A 16,467-nucleotide genomic window follows, 5' to 3' on the forward strand; every position below is an offset into this window, starting at 1 on the left:
TGTATTTTAATGTCCTTGTTTTATTGTGCTATTTTTTTTTTTTTTATTGTTGTTGCTTCATAAAGTGGAAAAATTCTCTTTTCTATTCCCTGGAAAAATTGCATAAGATTGATTTTTTTTTCCCCAACTATTTAGATAAAGTTGTTAGTGAACATATTTGGGCCTGGAGTTTTCTTGTAAGTTTTTTTTTTTTTTTTTCCTAATGATATAGAATTGTCCCTATTTTAATCATTACTTTTTGATTAAGTGTGAATTTTTCAAGAAATACGTCCACTTCATATAAATTGGAAAACTTATTGTCATACAAGTTACACAACCCAAATGTTTATCCACTGGTGAATTAATAAACTGAAGTATATTTCATGCAATGGAATTCTATTCAAATAAAAAAGAATAAAATACATTTGCAATAATATGAATCTCAACCACATTATGCTAAGTGAAAGAACCTACACTCAAAGACCACATACTGAATAACTGCACTTATAGTATTCTGGAAAAGAAAAAAACTATAGGGACAATGTTCATGAGAGGCTAGGATTGAGGAGAGAGCAAATACAGAACTTCAGAGACTGATGAAATTGTTCTATCTTTATTTTGGTCATGATGGTCTTGATGACATGATTCAATACAGTTGTTACAGAATTGCACACTGTATAAGTGTGTATTTTGCAGTATGTAAATATATCTTTATATTTTTTAACAATCCAAAGAAAAAAAAAACCTTGAAAAAATAAACTTGCTTTTAAATTATTCTTAAAATCTTATCAACTATAGTTTCTTCAATAATAGTTCCCTTTTTATTCCTTTTATCAATGATGTATGACTCCTGTCTTTTTTTTTTCCCGTCTTTTTTTTAAAAATCAATTTGGGTTATGTAACATCTATGATACTTGAACATCATGAAGGTGATGACAAGTATAAGAACTGCGAAATTGCCTAGCTTTGTTTACCTGCTTTGGAGGAAGGAAGGAAGGAAGGAAGGAAGGAAGGAAGGAAGGAAGGAAGGAAGGAAGGAAGGAAGGAAGGGAGGGAGGGAGGGAGGGAGGGAGGGAGGGAGGGAGAAAGGATAGATAGAAGAAAAGCAAAAGAGAAAAGAAAGGGAGAGGAAAGAAAAAAGAAAAGAAAAGAAAAAAGAAAAGAGAGAGAGAGAGAGACAAATGACAGGTTCAGGCCCATCAACTGTCAAGTGATAGATCACTCTAAAAATCAGAAGAGTTCTTAGCAGCATTTAAGAAAATCCGAAATTCTTGCATTTACTCTTGACCTAGAGTAAGGTCTTATAAGGGTTGAGAAAATAAGGAAGTAGAGATTATTAACCAATTTTGATGTGGGACCAGAGAAGCCACTGTCTGATTATATATATTCCTTGTCAGGGCCTCTGTAGAGGACACTGACATTTAAAAGGCTATTTGACTTCGCTTAAGTTCTCCTCGCAACTAGCTGCCATGGATAGTTCATTCATACACCTTTTGTGTAAGCACTAGACTACAGGAGGAGGCTAGCTAACATTCGGCAGAGTCAGTCCCCCTATTCTCAAGGCTGTTACATGCCTCTTTTTTAGTAAATATTTCCTGGAGAGCAAAAACTCTGTATATTTAAGGCTTAGAAATTCAGGGCTACATGTTATTCTTCCCAAAATTTTCTTCTTTCTCTGTCTCTGTCTCCCTCTCTCTTCCTTTTTTTTTTGTTCACCTTCCAAGCCCTTGATCAACCAGACAACATATTTACTACTTTCTAAGACTCTATCTTTTCCTACATCTTGGGACACTTCTCCATGAATTCAATATAAACATTTACTGTTACCATTCTCCAGCTCTGCCTATTCAGTTTGCTACCACATTTTAGGCATAGTGCTTGAATAGGACTCTCCCTATCAACATATCATACTGATCTCTCATGAGTGAATCAGGCTCCAATTTTTCTTCTGATGATTGCTGCTAGAAAAGCCATCATGTGTTCTCATAAGTGAGATGAGAAAGAGGCATCAGTTCAACAGATAGATGCTACAGGAACCTGGGCTACTAATTTATTTTTGACTTCTGGATTTTGGGAGGCCTTAATCTGGATGTATCTTTCCATCACACAATAGATTATTGCTGTTCTCACTCACTAGAGATCACATATTTGTGTCCCCCCAAAATTCATGTTTTTGGTAGCCTAACATCCAATAGGATGGAAAATTCATTTTTCCATTTGGAACTACTGAGATGTAATTAAGTCATGAGAATAGAGCCCTCATGATGAAATTAGTTTCTTTATAAGACAAGAAAGAAAACTACTCTTTTCTCTCTGTGAGAATACAGTAACAAGATGGTCATATGTAATACCAGGAAGAGAGCTCTCACCAGAACCTGATGATGCTGGCATTCTGATCTTGGACTTCCAGCCTCCAGTACTGTGAGAAATAAATGTTTGTGGTTTAATCCATCCAGTCCATGGTAATTTGTTACAGCAGCCTGAGCTAACAAAGACAGCATTAAAATGAATAATTCTGTGGATCTGTGAAACCCAGCTCCTTGTGTACAACTCCAATTATCACTTGATTCACAGACTCTCTAAATAGTAGTAGCTGTTTTTAAAACTCGTTGTTCTGTCATGGAAAGTATGGCTTTGCTACAGAACTCTAGGGGTCTGTATTAGTCAGAGTACACCAGAATAAAAGAAGCAACAGAATAGATAGATAAAGGTATAGGTACAGACATATAGATATTTAGAAAGAGCCAACACAAGGTCTTCCTGCCAATTCTTTGTGGAGGCCTGGAAGAGACTCCACTTAGCATCCCTACTTTCTTTGGATACCACTTGCATAAAAGGCCCAAGTAGCAGAGCACATTTCAGAGCAATCTGGAACACCTCCGGTGGCCTCTTGCCATTGAGCCCTGCTAAAATAGGTTCAAATCCAAGGTCTGCTTCTTATTAATCATAAGATACTTGGAAAATTATGTTCCACTAAGGCTTTGTTACCTGAAATAGAAATATTTTTAAAAAGCATACTCTACTTTCTAAAGTTATTGGAAAGAAATGTATATGAGTAATTACCTTAAGTGATGTTTAACTACCAAGATGATCTAAACAACAATTAAAATGGTAAAAAAAACAAAATTAGACCTAATTGGTGTCTAATTACTAAATCAAACCAATATTTTTCAGCACATATTTGTTTTGGTTTACTTCTCAGTTAATTCTTACTTTTTCTTGATACTGCCCTTCCTTCATTTTTAAGGCTCTCTTCTCTTATGTGACCTAAGGCAAGTTTGTTTTCTGTTTTGTTTTTATTTTTTTTTCTCACCAAGGTGATCTGCAAAATAAATGAAAAGGCCTTACTTTTTAGTTTATAACATTTTTGGTAGCTCTTCTTTCTCACATTTACAAAAAAAAAAAAAAAAAGCCCACATATTTCTGAGGTTTCTGCCTGTGGCTTTTTTCAAGTTACATCTACATTCTTTCGCCTTGAATGATTTAATTTATGCCTAATGTTTTCTTCTCACCTGTATGTTGATGACTGCGAAATTTATATCTCTGTCCAAATGTCTCTTCCCACAGAACATTCACATATGTGGTTCAAAATGTTTATATCTTCCTCTCATAAACCTTTCATAACCTGTTATTACCAAATGTAATCATTTACAACAGTTTTTCCCTGTATAAGATTATAAGAAAACATGTATTATTTTATCTTTCTAGATCAAATAATATCTATTATCTATGGTGTAAAACATTAAATCTGTCCTTCTGAGGACTTTCTCTCTAGGGACCTGAGAAAGTTTAGAGGAAATAAATTTTTCAGAATACTCTCTCTCAGTCCTATAGCCTCCAAGCCATACCGCCGCCTGTAGGCATATTTATTGCCCGAGGCCTCAGGTTTCTGTCCTTTTTTTTTTTTTTTTAAGATTTTATTTATTCATAATAGACAGAGAGAGAGAGAGAGAGGCAGAGACACAGGCAGAGGGAGAATCAGGCTTCAACGCCGGAAGCCCGAAGCGGGACTCAATCCCGGGGCTCCAGGATCACACCCCCACACCCCGGGCCAAAGGGCAGGCTCTGAACTACTGAGCCACCCAGGGATCCCCGGCCTCAGGTTTCTCTACAGGTGGTTGCATTGGCTGTTTCTGGACCATAACCAGATGCAAGGAGCTTTGAAAAATTAAGCGGTATACAGTCTAATTAGCCTTCCTGGGGCACAGTCTGCTTCCATTCTCCTCAAGATCCTGGCTGTTCTCATGTAATCTTTGCAAAGGAATGTATGTAATGACCCTAAATCTACAAAATTCAAAATCATAGTGTCCTTCCCATTTTGACTCTTGAGGATTATCCCTCTAACCTTGTTAGCAGTTTCTGCTTTGTTCTGCCAATCCTAATCTTCAACACCATACAACTCTGTGAAATTTTGCATATTCTCCCCACCACAACCTTTTGGAGTGAAAGTACAACAATCAGAAGTGATATGTCATCTGTTGTTTTGTTTTCTTTATAACTCACCTTGTTTCTGGTATATGGTGCTATTAATTCAATCAACTGTCTGTGAGACATTAGACTCATTCAAGTTTTTCTCTCTCAGTTTACTATCAATTCCTAATGATTCTATCTGTAGATCTCTCAAACCCCACCCCTCTCACTATCTTTACCACGCCATTACCTTAGCATAAAACCCAATTCTTTTTCCCTTACTAGTCTCCCTACCTCCAACCTTAACCCCTTCAAACAATAGTCTAATCTCTTGAGAGAGCACCATTTTTAAAAGCAAATCTCATCTTGCTATCACCTACTCTAACCTCACTTATTTAAACCCCTTATTAGATCTCCCTTGGCCTGTGTTTCTGCCTCTCTCTCTGTATGCTTCTCGTGAATAAATAAATAAAATCTTAAAAAAAAAAAAAAGCTACTATGTACAGGCTTTAGATCTCTTCTCTCTTCTGGTCTGCAATGTCTTATGACATACATTATTCTAAGATGAGAAATCAGAACTTGATTAATTGATGGAAGTCATCTCTTTTGTTACTGATGGAATGAGGACTTCTACCCAGGTCTCTCTTAGACATATATCATTCATGTATGGATCTTCCCTATTTCTTCACATCCTTGTCAAAGCCTGCCACACCACCTGTATTCTAGTTAAAACAAAATACCTACATTTCCCCCCCAACCACCACCACCACCAAAAGCCGCCATGACTTCATTCCTTTGAATATATCCTTCACTCTACTTGCAACAATAATTATTTCCTTGGCCCAATTCAACTTGTACTTATGGCAGCAAAAGTATCACTATGTCTAGGAAACCATCAATGAGGGTCACTTTGTATGTCAGGTGACTCCCTTTTATGCACCTGAAGAATCCTATGCATATCATCTTCATAAAATTTATCACCCCACATTTGTCAATTTCTTCTTGAATATTTTATGTAATAGAAAGGGAGCTCTTTGAGAATGAGAACTGTCTCTTTCTCTATTTATATAGCACAGAAGGATGGCAAACAGTGATAAGCATCTGGACACAAATAAAGATGCTTTTACTAAATGAATGAATAAATGGATGAATAGATTTATTTGAATGTTGTTCAGGCAATAGCAAGCTCTTATTCCTGATTTACCAGGTGAATTACTGATGACAGCCATCATGTCCTAGTGATATGTGTTTGGATCATGAGGCTTTTTTTCTAAAGGCCTCACCACTTCTGATTTCAGGGTTTACATTTAATGTTAAGGATTCTGTATAGATTGTAAAACTGCAGAGCTACAATTTGTTTATATATTTTTCTCTCTGGAGTCTCAATTCTTCACTACCCATCTTACACACTTTAAACCTGCCTTATTTTATGAGAATTATTAATGCTCTAATATTTTAGTGTCACTTATTCTATTCATGAATTATTCATCTTTTTTGATATGCTGGATGAATATGATATTTTCTACATTTTCTCACTGAAGGCAATATTAATTTTGTTGACAACATAGCTCCCCATGGTCAGCAGAATCCTAAAATGGCCCCAAGATTCCTGTTATGAGTTATATGCAATCTGTATAATCCTCTCTGCTTGAAGGGGGCAGGACCTCTAAATATAATGGGTTAATCACTCCTGTGATTATCTTCTATTATATAGACCCCAACCGTCTTAACAGACTTGAAGAGACTCTACCGCTGAATCTGGAGAAGCAAATTTCTATGTTGCAAGAAAGGCACATGGCTAGGACCCAAGGGAAACCTCTAGGAGCTGAGAACAACCCTGACTAACAACTATGAAGAAAACAGGGAATTTACTCATACAGCCAAAAGGAACTGAATTCTGTCAAAAACTACATGAACTTAGAAGTGAAGACCCTGAACTTCAGATAAGGTGGTAGTCTCTGAATACTCTGAATTTAACTGGGGAGGCCCTGAACAAAAGTCTCGGCTAATCTGTATCTGGACTTCTAAACCATGAAACTGTCATATAATACACATGTGTTCTAAGCTGCTATGTTTGTGGTAATTAATCTGTTATGCCACAATAGGAAATTAATGCACTGGTCCTCATTCCTGTCAATAACTCTACTGGTAGAGCACTTAATTTTCATATTTATTGGCTAAAAGTGGAGCACATTTTAAAGATCTCATATCATTTCTTCCTTTTTTTAATGGACACTAAACTTTGAAATTTTTTTTTTTTAAACTCGTCTCCATCAGATCTCAGAATTTTTGCTTCACAATGCTTTCCTCTGCTCCACTGACTAGATACAATACTGTCTGCTTCTAACAAATTGCCACCATTTATCAGCAATTAACGGCAGCCTAAAATAGAAGACAAAAAAAAATCTCCAAAGATTACCGAAGAAAACTTTACTTTTTGACCTTCCAATCTGTGTGTAAAAGGCAGGCTTTGGGTATGTGTGTTCTTGGAGCGTTATTAAATGGAGTTCTTAATTTGGATAATATAAATTTATATTTGCATAGTAATTTGAACATTAATCTTCACAATACTATTGTGAGAATCACGGGACATATTATCTTCATCTTATTATTTATTTGATTTCACCAGTTATTTAAGGGATAATGGTAAAGCTGATCATGGAGTCAACCTCTTTTTACATAGCATATTTACACATGCTGGTTATCTGTCTACACTTTCATAAAAGGAAACATAAACACCCATTTATAATTTTTATTTCAACTCCATATTATTTATAAAACTCTTACTGAGCCTTTGTCTTTTAAAAAAAATGTCTGTTCTTTTCCCAAATATTTTATGGACATTTTCAAACATATAACTGAGTTGAAAGAATTTTACCATGTCCATCCACATATCCACCAAGATTCCATCATTAATATTACACTATACTTCATTATATATATATTTATCCTTCTATCAAGCCACCCATCATTCCATCTTATTTTTATCTATCACAAATTAAATGTCAGATATCACTAGTTTTCCATAAATAGCATGCATATCATCAGAGTTCATTTAAAATATTTTTTCTTTTGACGTAAGTTTTACATACACAGATCTTAAGTATATAGTGCCTCAGTTTTGACAAAGACATGCACATTTAAGATACCGAGAACACATTGGCAGCTTGTTTCAGGTTTATGTAAAGATTAGGATCTTTTGTGTAACCCCTCCATCAATATGCCACTAGCCTAAAGTTCTTGCTAAAACTCAAACTTGTTTAAACTGTCAGTTTTCCTTGTTAAACCATCTAACCCTGCAGAATGTTTCCCCAGCCTTGCTTACCCTTAGGCCATTTACTTTTGAGAATTGCCTTGTCTGGCACACTGTATTCTTGTTTACTTGTACCTTTTACTCAAGATCAACCTGCTTTTCTGAGCCATATAAAAACCTTTGCTTATGGCCAGAAGACAAGGGAGTCTTGTTTTCATAATGACCCTCCTACTAGTAGTGGTAAATACTCTTTCTTTGTGGTTCCACGGTGGGCAGGGGCAGGGGCGGGGGTGGGGTGAGCTTTCTTTTAGGGCATTTTGACAAGTGGACATTAAATTCTTTGTTTTAGGTCACAAAATAGTACCAAATTATTGCACACTTAATGGAAATGCCATTTCCAATTTACTAAAACAAAGAAAGATGATTGATTAACAGTCTTATTTTGGTATATATTTTTTTTGTATTTTTTATATTTGCTCTCCTGTTTAATTTTTATAAACACTTGTATGTAAGCAGGGAAGAATACTGAAAGAGAATAGCACCATTCCTAAAGCAATAGGGGCTTGTTGCAAATCGAACTTTATCTTGATACAAACCTTCATTAGGAACTAAAAATTCTCAAATAGGTATTTAAGGTAAAAAGAAATTGCAAGTGGGTAATAAAAAAAAATACATGAATATACAAGTTCTTTTTCAGTGCCTAGATCAATCAACATCCAGTTTACACAAGAGTCTAATTACTTTAACCAGTAAGGGATTTATTAGAAGGAGTTTGGTGCTCATATAAGTTATAAAATACATGAAGGACCAGATCCTTGGCTGAGCCTTGAAAAAATTTTTCCAAACATAAAGAACTAGCTCAGCTCTAGTCTACCTTTAGTGATATACTGGAAACAAGAAGTGACTAAAATGATCCCTAATGCTGTCAAAACAACTACTTCTTGACATCTAGGAATTTGAAGAATGGACACTGCAATTCCAATGCAAGGATTAAAAGGCTGTAATAAGGAAGGTGCCACTGTAATTACTTCTGCCATTGCTGCTATCATTTTTGCATACTTAAGAAGCACAGAAAAGTCTCATGTTTTTTTCAAGTTCAAAAAAAACAAACAAAACTCGGGGTAGATAAGAGCCAACTTCTGTGGAAAGCCATTTAATTAGTGAAAACTGATCCCATCTACAACTAAAAATGGACGTCAAGAACAGGTTGAGTGAGCCAATCTATGTTACTATTGATGCTGTGAGATGTAGTTAAGACCAGTTTATTGTATATTTATTGTATATTCCATTTTTTTTAACTAAGGAAAGACTATCCTTCACAAATCAATTTTCTTGTTTGAACAGGTCATGTTAACATAATTTAAATGAGTCTGAAATTAAATTGGAGAAGTGGATGGCAAAGTAATAGATACAGAACTAAAATGAGTCCTCCTTTTGAAGTAAAAAATATATAAATTAAAATATGTCTCCAACGAATTGGTGTAACAAGAACTTAACTACTGCATAGAGGCAAAACATAGTTTCTATTAATTAATTTAAAAAATAAAAGAAATTGCATGAAACAACTGTACAAAAATGACCACACATTTCCCCCAGGAGTTTCAGTTACATTCTTTGAAATCAGGTCTTAAGGGATGTTCCATGCTTATTCTTCCCTTTTAGAGTTAGCTGATGCCATTTGACAGAAACTGAGAACAAAGGGGTTAACCCAATTTCAAGTTTGTCTTTGATGCACTCCCAAATCTCCTCCTGTGAGAAATGAAAGTGAATTGCCTTAAGTGGTTAAAGAGTGGAAATAGATCAGAGCAGTCGATAGCTGGCCTTGGTAAGAGGATGGTTTAGCTTCTTTCTTCTTTAGAACAATGTGTCTTGGTTATTGTCAGTATCTTTTTGAAATAAAATGACCAGACTGATCTCTGAAGCAAGTTCATCTTTCAAGAAGTATAGTTTTTTCCAAGGAAAACTATTAATGGGAGATTATATGTTAATCACAATGCCATAAAGCTTTTAAGTTTACTTGAGAGGGTTCTTTTTATTTAGTACTTTCTGTTTCATGTGCTTCTTTAACACTAACAGAGGCTAGAAAAGGCAACAAAATTGTCAAATCAAATTAATTATGCAAAGTTATAATTGGAAAATACCCAAGAATATTTCACAGTTGAAAGAAAACTCCTGTTTTGCTTCTGAAAGTAATAAATATTGACTTCTCATAAAAACGGCTTCCTATTAGGTATAAACAAAAGTTTATTAAGATACCCAAAGAGTCCCTAAAGACCATTTAACTCAATCTCTTATAAATACAACCTCTCTTTATCACAAAAGAGGCTTAGATAGCATGATAGGTAATTATTTCCAGCAGGCGTATTTTGGTGCAAACTACAATGATGGGGGTTATGGCACACACTACTGCCCTATAAATCACTATCATACTGCCTGATTTTTCACATTTGTTCACATGGCAAATAACTTCAAAGACATGCAGCAATTGGAACAATTAATGTAAGTACTATCAACACTGATTTATTCAAAAAGCTTGAATGAAAATGTTTAAAGGCAACAATAATAGAGTAGTTACTACATTCCCCATTTCCCTTCAAAAAGTATAGTACAACCAAAACCATTAGGTAAAATCTACAACTAAACTGAGAACAAGGTATCTCCATGAACTCTAAAGCATGAGCGAAAGATGAAAAACCATTGGAAGTTACAATACCCCTATGGCAACGGTATCTGTTTAGAAGGAAACAAAGGTAAGGCAACTGGGCTACTGTTGGCTTGAAAACAGGATTTTAAGTTCCATACATTAAAACATTTATGGGGCGCTGGGTGGCTCAGTCAGTTAAGCATCTGTCTTTGCCTTGGGTTATGATTTCAGGGTCCTGGGATCAAGCCCCATATGGGGCTCCCTGCTTAGCAGGAAGCCTGCTTCTCCCTTTCCCTCTGCTGCTCACTCTACTTGTGCTCTCTCCCTCTCTCTCTCTCTCTAATAAATAAATAAAATCTTTTAAAAAATTAAACATTTAAAATATGTCTAGATTCCAGAGTTCTTAAGTCTACCTTAAAATGTTCAACCTTGAAAAAAACAAACAAACAAACAAAAAATGTTCAACCTTGGAAAATGCTAGGGAACAACTTTGTTATTTTGAAAGGTAATAAGTAAATGTCAAAAAAATCTAGCATATTATTGTCTTCTCTTCATGAATTTTACTTCATGGAACCAGATGATGTGAGCTATTTCAATTCTTAAAAGTAGTGCAGCTAACAAAATAATACAGCATGACAGAATTATACCATCACCATTTTGCAACCACAATGAAGAAATGAATAATTATTACTATTTTAAAACATTGCAAAAGAAAAAAAAACATTATTATTTGCTTTTTAAAATATATATCACCTATAAAGTATTCTTGACTTCCACTCCCCCCAGAAAACCATAGCCTTAATTTCATCAAAACTCTTTACAAAACATATAAGGAACTGAAGGAAATGCCTTTTGCCACTGAATAGATGCTATCAGAAATATCAAGACTATGAGTAGTTTTATAGGATAAATGATCTGGAAAACGTTCTGTAAAACTTCAATCTACAGATCCAAGAGGCTAAGGATACCCCAGCAGGATAAATCTAAACTGTGCATACCATAATTACACTGTCAAAATCAATAGCAAAATTTCTAGAGCAATCAGAGAGGTTAGAAACACATTATACACAAAGGAAAACAATTATAGGAATTATGGCTTACTACTCATAACCTTGGATGCCAGAGGCAAACAAAGGATATTTTTTAAAAGTTTATGAGTAGAGTTGGGGCGGGGGGGAAGAAAGAGGTAGTTAATTTCAGAATACTATTTATAATGAATCAATTAAAAAAAAAATAAGGGTGAAACAAAGACATTTTATGATAAGAAAAGATAAGTGAATTCATTGCCAATAGATCTGCACTATAAGAAATGCTAAATCAAGTTCAAGAAAAAAATTACTAGATGGAAACACATGTATAGAAAAATGAAAAATTTCACAAATTATAAATATATGAATAAATTTCCATTTTCTTTTCTTCAGTTCATTAAAAGTAACTGAATCATTAAAAATAATTTGTACTGTGGGTACTTTACATATTTAGAAGTGAAATATATGACAATAATAGTATCAAGTATAGTAAGGGGTACATGAGAATTGCATTGCAATAGTTTGTGTGTGGGGGGAATATAAAGGCATTTTTTCTTGTGTCAAAAAAAATGGTATAGTATTGAAGTGGTATAGTATTAACTGTCAGTAGATTGTGACAAATTAAAGAATATGTTTTAGTTTCTAAATCAGCCACTAAACAATATTTGAAAGGTCATTCTAAAAAGCAAATTGCAAAAAATAACATGGAATGCTCAAATAACTAAAGAAAAGAAAAGATGTAAAAGTAGAGCAAAAGAACAAAAGAAGCAGATGTAGAAAGAGGAAACAAATAGAAACAATTTTATTGAACATAAAGAACTTGAATTTAAAGTAAAACAATACCAGATAGGCCTATTACTTGCACAGATAGATGAAATGTAAAAAGAGGAAGAAAATAAAACAAAGAAAATGTAAGCACAAGAAATGTACTGACTTGGGATGCCCAGGTGGCTTAGTGGTTGAGTGCCTGCCTTCAACCCAGGACATGATCCTGAGTCCTGGGATTAAGTCCCACATTGGGCTCCCTGCATGGAGTCTGCTTCTCTCTGCCTGTGTCTCTGCCTCTCTCTCTCTGTCTCTCATGAATAAATAAATAAAATCTTAAAAAAAAAAAAGAAAAGAAATGTATTGACTCTATTAATATCATCAAAGAGAAATATGGACTTTAAGACAAGGCCATAGATAAAAAGATGATGCCATGTATTAAAGAGTTGATTTTATCTTTAGAAAAACAATGCAAAATGAATATGTGCTTAATAATAGAATCCTAAAACATATGAACAAGTAATAGAACCAAAGAAAAAGAGAATACTATAATAAATTTAGAGGTTTTATAACACTTCTCCTTCAGTAATTGATAAAACAATTCCATACACACAAAAAACTGAGAAATATTTATGTTTATAAACAATGCTATCAACATGAATTAAATTAAATTAAATTTATGACAATGCTCCCATTTATGCAGAACATACATTAGTTTCACACAAAAAACCGAGAAATATTTATGTTTTTAAACAATGCTATCAACATGAATTAAATTAAATTAAATTTATAAGACAATGCTCCCATTTATGCAGAACATACATTAGTTTCTAGTGCATATGGAGCATTCACTAAACTACACCAAAATTGGGGGCGCAAAACTAGACTCAATTTCAAATAATGAAATCTTACAAACTATTGTCCTTTGTTGACAATGAGATTAAATTAAAAATCAATAATAATAATAATTTTACAAAGCATCAAGTATTTGAAAATTAAACAAAACACATATAAGTAACCTGTTTGTTTTTTTAAAAAAACACAAGAAAATTAGAAATTATTTTAAAATATAAATGAAAACTACACTTATCAAACTGGGTGAGATGCACTGACAAAGCAGTTAGAAGTAAATTTATCATTCAAATACTTATGTTAGAAAAAAAGAAAAGTTTAAAATCAATGAACTAACATCTATATTAGGAAGCTAAAAATTATTTGACCAACCTGAATATTTTAAGAAAAATCATTTGAAAAAAAATTCAACATCCAATAATGATAGAGCCATTCAGCCAAAAATAATTGAAGAAAATTTTCTCAAACTGAATAAAAGCACCTGTGAAAATAGCTAACATCATACTTAACAATGAAACATTTTCCTTCTGAGATAGGAAAAAAGGCAAAGATGTCTTCTCTCAAGGCTCCCATTCAACGCTGTCCTTTTTAGCACCAGAAAGTAAGACAAATAAATAAAGGGTATAATGACTGGAAAGGAGAAAAGAGAAGTGTTTTCCTACAGAAGGTATGATAGAGTGTGTGCATATATATATATACATATGTATATATATATACACACTCTATGTAATTATATGAGATATATAAGTATCTGTAGAATTAAAAAATAAAGAGATTATGGGATCCCTGGGTGGCGCAGCGGTTTGGCGCCTGCCTTTGGCCCAGGGCGCGATCCTGGAGACCCGGGATCGAATCCCACGTCGGGCTCCCGGTGCATGGAGCCTGCTTCTCCCTCTGCCTGTGTCTCTGCGCCTCTCTCTCTCTCTCTCTCTGTGTAACTATCATAAATAAATAAAAATTAAAAAAAAAATGTTTAAAAAAAAAAAAAAAAAAAAAAAAAAAAAAAAAAAGAGATTATAAGGTAGAACGTCTATAAAGAAAAATCTGTTGTATTTCTATATACTTGTGAAAATTAATAGGAAAATTAAATTTAAAAAATACCATTTATAATATCTAATACCCAGAAATATTTAGAAATTATTTTTAAAAGATGAGCAAGACCTCCACATTTAAAATTTCAAAATAGGTATACCTGAGTGGTTCAGTGATTGAGCATCTGCTTTCTGCTCATGTCTTGATCCCAGGGTCCTGGGATTGAATCCTGGATCGGGCTCCCAACAGGGTCCCTGCTTCTTCCTCTGCTTATGTCTTTGCCTCTCTCCCTGTGTCTCTCATGAATAAATAAAATATTAAAAAAAGGTTTAAAATATTACTGAGAGAAATTAAGGAAGGAAAATGGATAATTACATACAGTAATTATCATAGACAGGAAGATGTATATAACATTGTTTAGATCTTAATTCTCTCAAAATAAAGCTACAGAGTCTACACAATCCCAACCAAAATAACAACATATTTTTGAAGAAACTGACAGACTGCTGTTAAAATGTATAAAAAAATCAAAAGGACGTAGAATAGCCAGATATCTTGACAGAAAAAAAAAAATTAAGTTTTTTCCTGATTTTCTGACTTTCCATAAGGCTATAGTAATCAGGGAAATGTGTGACTGATATGAAAATTGACAACACAATTAATAGAATAGAATGGAGAATCAAGAAATTAGCCCACATATAACATCAATTAAACCTTGATAGAACCACCAGAGCAATTTAATCGGGAAAGAAGTATCTTTTTAAAACCTAATGCTATGGATGAACATTACAAAAAAGTAATCTTGATCCTTACTGCACAACATAACAAATACTAATTTGGAATTTCCACAGATCTAATGGTAAAAGTTTAAATATTAAATCTTCTAAAAGAAAATATACTAGAATATCTTTCCTAGCTTTTAGCCATCAGTGATTTCTTAGAAACTATAAAAAACGCTAACCATAAACACAAAAATATATAAATTTGGCATCAACAAAACTTAATTATTTTCTCATCAAATAATACCATTAAAAAAAAAAAGCAAGCCACAAATTGGGAAAAAACATTTTCATATCTCTAGTAGGCATAATTCTTACAAGGTATTTGTATCCTAACATGTAACTTAATACAGAACATAGAAATATATATATATATATGTAATATCATATATTTAATATTGTATTATACTAGGCTATATTATGATATACATTATACTTTATATATTATACTTTATGGTATATTATAGTTCATATTATACTTTATATAATGTATAATACATTGTATTATATTAACAACTATATAGGTATGTATATATATATATAATCCTATTTTTATTATACCTTACTGTGTTATATATTTTACATTTTATGTTTAATATATTACATCTACATTTCTTTAATATATGCATTATATATTATGTATCATAGAAAATCAATACATAAGATATATGACCTATATATCAAAAATAAAAAGCCAAAAACCCAAATTAATTTGGCCATAATATGAAGGAAATGAGATGTTTATACATTGCTGATGAGAATAAAAAGTGAAAAATCCACATTGGCAGTTTAAGATTTCATTCATTTATTCATTTTAGACAGAGAGACAGAGGGAGAACACACAAATGGGGGCAGGGGCAGAAAAAGAGGGAAAGAATCTCAAGCTGACTCTACACAATGTGACATAAGACTCGATCTCACAGCCCGAGATCATGACCTGAACCAAAATCAAGAGTCGGCACCAAACCAACTGAGCCACCCAGGTACCCCAACAGTTTTGTTTTTAAAGTCAAATTTTATGACCAAGCAATTCCAACTCTCTACCCAAGAGAAATGAAAGTGTAAGAACAAAAAAGTAACTTTACATGTAACATGTTTATAGAAGCTTTATTATAGTAAAACATCAAAAACAACTCAGATGCCCATCAACAGTAGAAAGGAAAACACTGTGAGACAAGTCATATAATGAAATATTACTCGCAATAAAAAACTGATAATATGGGAAAATGTAGCTGAAGTTCATAAACATTTTGTTTGGAGAAAATATCACAAAAGACAACATTATGCATGGTATCATATTATGAATTTCTACATGAGACAAATTCAAAGTATTGTAGAAAAATCAGAACAATGGGGTGATGGCAAGTGACTAGAAGAAGGCACGAAGAAAGTTTCTGGGGTCATGAAAACATCTATGTTGACTGGAGTATTGTTTACATGGATGTATACACTAGCCAAAACTCAAAAAACTGTGACATTTGTGCATTTTATGTATATATTACTTCATTTGAAAAAAAGAGAAGATAAACATTAGGAAGACATGCAATTGCAATATATGGTCCTTCTTTGTATTCAGATAAAGAAATTTTATAGTCACTTAATAGGACACTTGGAGAAATGTGAATATTGAGCAAAAATTGTGAAGTTATTGTTCATTTTTAGTGTGCAAGTGATATTGTGTTGTAACTTTTTTAAGTCTATATATTTTAGGAAAATATACTGACA

Source organism: Canis lupus, chromosome 22 (assembly GCF_003254725.2).
Source record: "Canis lupus dingo isolate Sandy chromosome 22, ASM325472v2, whole genome shotgun sequence".
Classification (NCBI taxonomy): Eukaryota; Metazoa; Chordata; class Mammalia; order Carnivora; family Canidae; genus Canis; species Canis lupus.